Source organism: Alligator mississippiensis, chromosome 4 (genome assembly GCF_030867095.1).
Source record: "Alligator mississippiensis isolate rAllMis1 chromosome 4, rAllMis1, whole genome shotgun sequence".
Classification (NCBI taxonomy): Eukaryota; Metazoa; Chordata; order Crocodylia; family Alligatoridae; genus Alligator; species Alligator mississippiensis.
This window is the reverse complement of record NC_081827.1, coordinates 186387680-186393079: the sequence shown is the minus strand read 5'-3', so window position 1 is coordinate 186393079 and position 5400 is coordinate 186387680.

Genomic DNA, 5400 nt, shown 5'->3' with positions numbered 1-5400 from the left:
GACTTTCTATGGTCTGAGTTATCCAGGAAATCAAAATAGATTATTCTGATGGTCTCAGGCTGTAGAAAGGGTTCTTGAACACAATGTATAAGTGGGTCCAGGAATTCCTCGTTTCCTCCCTTTATATAAAAGTTGGCTGGCTAGAGAAGGGGAAGGAAGGAAGGAAAGCCAGAGGCAAAAGTGTGCAGCATCATTCTGAGCCTGAGATCAAGACTCCTAAGTGAGATGAGACTTCAGTCTGAATCAGCTGCCCTGAGGTTTGTATGGGGGATAGTTCCATGCCATGGTTATTAATACCAACACAACAGCAAGCTGTTCAATGTCTGAAAATAATTAGTAGCCCTACAGGCTGCTTCATCCATTTCGCCATGCTTCTAAAGATGCCCCTGAAGCAGGCTGGCAGCTGGATTTCTTATTGCCCACACAGAGAGCTCCTTGTTGCACACTTCGGGCCTGATCCTGCAAATTTCGTCCATGCACACAAGAGCATCCCACAACAGAAGACCTCTCCACCCCTCCTTTTTTTTTTTTAAGAAGCACAGGTATTATTCACACTCTACTCTGTCCTGGGAGGGAGTACTGCAGATGGAAACACTGGCTTGTAAAATGGTGCTGACACTAGATAGATTACAATGCTGCCTACTGGAAAGATCAGCCAAATGCATTGTTGGCCATGATGAGTAAATGTTTCTGCCACAGCAAGTCTTTTCATGCCCTCTCTGTGGGTAGCACAATTCCATCCCCTTCTCTGCAGGTTCACATATGTCATGGTTTAGCTCTTACTGAGTAGGAGAAAACAATTAGTGTTTTGCATAGCTATGCAAAAGGGCAGAGTTTTGTTTGTTAATGACAAAAGGCCAAATCTACTTGCAACTACAAGAAAACTACAGGAGAGGATCTCAAGGCTCTGAGGAAGCACCACTGCATTCTGCCCTCATGGTTGTGGTCCAAAAAAAAAAAGAGGCCAGGGTAACACAGCCTCTGAACTCCTGGAACATGAGGAGGCACATCAAAACCTGCCATCAAAGCAACAGCATTTAGCGCCTCAGAACTGAGAGTCAGCCCACCCCTGCTCTTTTCCTCCTCTTTGCTGGTGTTTGTCCCTGGGATAGGGGATGGGGTCTGAACTGCTGGAAAGACAGTGTGCACAAAGCTGCTGTTTAATTGAAGACACAAGATCATTTTTTGGGGGGGGGAGGGAGAGGACTGCAGCCTATTTACAAGTACTATAAAAGGTTTCTTTATAGTAGCACAGCTAGCTTTATTTTCTACATGCAGCTTAGCAGAGCTTAGCAGTCTGCAAACTCCAAGCAAACAATACTGAATTTAATTCAAATGTGAATGGGAAAACTTTGGTGCCTCCAGAGCATTCCTTCCTAGTTTCTGCAAGACAGACCTTTGGGTCCCTCTCTTAGGAGGGGAGCTCAATACTTTTACAAAAGCTTTTTCCCAGTTTGTATGCTGAAGACGTCTGAGGGGAATTGAGCCAGAAGTGGTTTCTGCTCTGTCTGAGGGCACCATTGGGGTGAGGTGCTATAGGACCACCAGTGGCGACGTGCAGGGGGTGCATGTGCACGCCCTGAGAGTGCCGGTGCACCCCCTGTCAGGCTGCACTCCCTGCTCAGGCAATGGGCGGGGGTCAGGCAGGAGTGCCAATGCCCCCGCTGCGAGTGCTAGCTAGGGAGTGCAAACGCCAGATGTAGGCCGCAGCCACCTCTGGAAGCACCTCGGCCACTTCCAGGAGCAGCATGGCTGCTCACTGGTCGGTGTGATCGGCCATGGGGGGACCCCCTGGTCGCCGACTGGTCGCCTGGGAGGCATGTGCCCCGCCTGACTAAGGCGGCACCAGTCACCCATGAGGATCACAGTGACTCCTCTGGGGCCAGCAGATGTCTTGTTTATGCTGCCACAGTTCTCTTTCTCCATCTACCACCTACACCTTCCATATTAATCCCTCTCCTCTACTGCACAGAAGGGGCAAAGCAGAAGTTAGAGCTTCTATTGGCAGCGTAGATTTATGCTGGCTTTTGTATCAGTATTTTCCATAGGCTGCCAGGAAATGTCATGCCGTGTGAAAACAGCCACTCCCTTAAGCTGGGAAGAGAACCCATGAGTTCTGAATGGACTCCTGGCCCTGTGCTTGACCACGCTCCATTTTAAAAACAATACCACTGCAGCTAAACACGTTTGGGTGGAATGCATAGTGAAGGGAGGCAGGAGGTGAGTAGGGCACCAGCTCTGGGCACTGACTTGTGGGGGACATAAACAGCAGCTGCTGCATTGCCAGCCTTGCTGCCGTTGATACCACCCATCAGCACTGCCCCATGCACTGCCACTGGCCCCGGCACAGAAGTGCCCAACTACGCTTCTGCTGGCCTGTAACTTATTTGCATATAATCATGAAGATCACCCAGATATAAGTGTCTCTTTCTCCATGAGGCCCTTTCTGCTGACATGCTTCATCGTGGTGCTGTCCAATGTCTCTGGTGCCCTCAGACGTATAAAATATAATTCACCGAAAACAAAAGCCTAGAAGGTTTTAGTGCAGTCCTTGTTCCATTAAGTACTTTCTACTGCTACAGCAACAAAAATGCAATGTAAGAAAGGTGGCTTGTTATTGCAAACCATCTCAGACCTAGGAGAGATCAGTGTAATCATGTAAAGGCTAGTGAGCTTCCACCTGGAGAATTAAAAGTACTTTACTAAAGAAGCCAGTATCATTGTCCCCATTTTGAAAATATGTAACGTGTAAGCCAAGGCACAGAGAAGCAAAATGATCTGCTCTAGCTAACCCAGGGACCAGGTTTCCTGAGTCCCAGTACACTGCCTCTTACTTAATTATAGCAGATGGGAAGTCAAGGAATAGGGCTTCATTATGAATTATATGATGATAGTAGCTAAAGGCCATAGTTAGGATCAGAGGCCTATTGTCCAAGCCACTGTACACTAGAATGAGGGAGGGCTTAGAAGGGAGTAACTCCGCTTTCTGTGCTCATGATTGAGATGACCTTACTGTTTAACAGCTGATTTTTAAGTGCTCAGAAATTCAGGTGCACACTAAGATTATCTTGAAAATCAGTAAGCCTCATTAAGGTCCAGAGCAGGGCAAGTGCTGCAAATTTGGGGTCATTTGACCAAGGGGATCTCAGGTTGCAGTTTCCCTAAAAACATCAAACTAACATTTGGTGGCTCTTCCAACTATTTCTGTGTGCCCAGATCTCACTGTACTGCCCAGAACTAGCCAAAACTGGTATCATACAACTAGCAAATTGCCCATCAAAAATGGGGGGGGAGGGGAGGGGGCAGGTAGGGACAGAAGTCTGCGTCAGCCCCGCCACACCTCAGACTGGGGCCGGGGCCAGGGTCATTCCCTGCCTCCCCCCACTGCTTCCAGCTGGGCCCTGGGCCTGGGCCATTTCCCTCCTCTCCTTTGGGCTGGGGTTGTTCCTCGCCTCCCCCCATTGCTTTGGGCTATGGCTGGGGCTGGGACCAGGGCCAGGGCTGTTCCTCACCTCTCCCTGCTGCTTTGGGCCGGGGCCAGAGCCACTCCCCGCCTTCCCCCCACCGCTTCAGGCTGGTGCTGGGGCTGGGATCCGTGACCATGGTGGTGGTGGCAGTCATGGCTGTGGTGGGGTGCAGCCACCCCTTCCCACCCCCTCCTTCCCCTGTTCCCCACCTCCCCTCTATGCCGGCTGCTGTTGGGGGTGTGGCGGCTCCTAGGTCCAAGAAGCAGACCTGGGGCCCCCTCCACTCCGTCGCCTCCATTATGGTGGCACTCTGGTCCCCGCCATCTCCCTCTGCTTCCAAGGACCTGGGAGGGGGACTCCGGCCCCCTCAGTCCTCATTGTCATGGAGGTGCTTTGCCATATGTCTCTGTCTGTGTAGAGCACTCTGATTGGTTGCCGAGACAGCCAGAGTGTGAATAAAGCGTTATGGACAGACAGACCGACCGACTAAGGCTTTTATATTATTAGATTAGCTAGTGTCTTGCATACAGACAGGCCCTGACATGAAGAGCTTACTATCTAAATGTATGCACAGGAAGGAAAAGAGAGATACATAATGGGAAATGACTTGCCCAAGAACACAAATAAGGCCAATGGTGAAGGTGGGAATAGAATCTGGTTCTCCTGAATCCTAGGCTGGTGTTACACATAGGCATGTAACCAGGCACATCTATACATGCCTCAATGTGCAGCAATAAGCTCTGGAGTTAATTGCTGCCAGGCTCATGTCTGCACATGTGCCTAACTGCAGCACATTAAGCCAGGTTGCAGCAGCCCAGCTGGCAGCGGGTCTGGGGGCTCAGCCTCCCATGCTGGAGCTGCTCCGACTGGGCTCAACATGCTGCAGAGGGGTTGGCTGGGGCATGAGGGTGCTTCATTACTGGGCTAGTGAGCAGGTAGCCCACACACTGAAGTATCCTCATCTGGAGCCATGCCCCAGTGGGCACCTGCACCTGCTGGGGCTGCATGCTATGGGGGAGTGTGGGCCCCCCTCCATACCTACATGCTACCCATCCCAGCTCTGTGCTGCCGACAGCCTCCCCGGCCTGACCCCCAAGCCTGAACTCTGTGCTACTGCCAGGCGCAGCCCTGCCCCTGCTTCTTCCCTACCTGCTGCTTGGAGCCAGCAGGAGACTGGGGAAGCAAAGCAGGTCCTTGGAGCCTGCAGCAGGTGCAGTAGCAGCCCTGCCCAGAAGCTGCACGCTGGCAGGGTGGGGCCTTTTTGCCCACAAGGGTGGGAGTGAGGTAATAGGGTATGTTTGGGGGGTGGGTATATACGTAGGTGCCTTGCTTCCATCCTTGTGGATGGAAGAGCTGTGTGGGGCACAATTTGTTGGGGGGCCCCAAGGGCCAGATGAAAGTTATTGGTGGGCTGGATCTGGTCCATGGGCCATATTTTGCCCACCCCTGGGATATACTGTGGCTGGACCAGTCCAAATTTTTCCCCTCCAAGCTATGCTGTCAAATCACTTTGGGAACTATGTCAGCATGCTAAGGAAAAATGATTTCCATGCCTACTCCACATCCCCTGTGGAGAAAGAAATGATAATATTTCTGAAATATAAAAGATAAAAAATAACCCTGCTGACTTGTATAGAAAAAAAATTCAGGTTTAAATGTGTAGTTTCCAAACAGCTAGCTGCAAACTTAAGGAAATAAAGAAACTAAATCCTCAAGTGACTGTTGTGTAAGATAAATCATTTTTGGGAGAGTGAGGTGTTTAATGCAAAAATATTAGTTGCAGAAAAATAGTCCCAGCCACAAACTATTTCTCTGGAGGCTCTGAAAGCACATGAGCTAATCCTCTCCCCCATGAAGTCAATGGAAAAACTCCCACAGATATCAGCAGGCTTTAGAACAGACCAGAAACTGTGTGTTCCCTTTCTCACAGTTC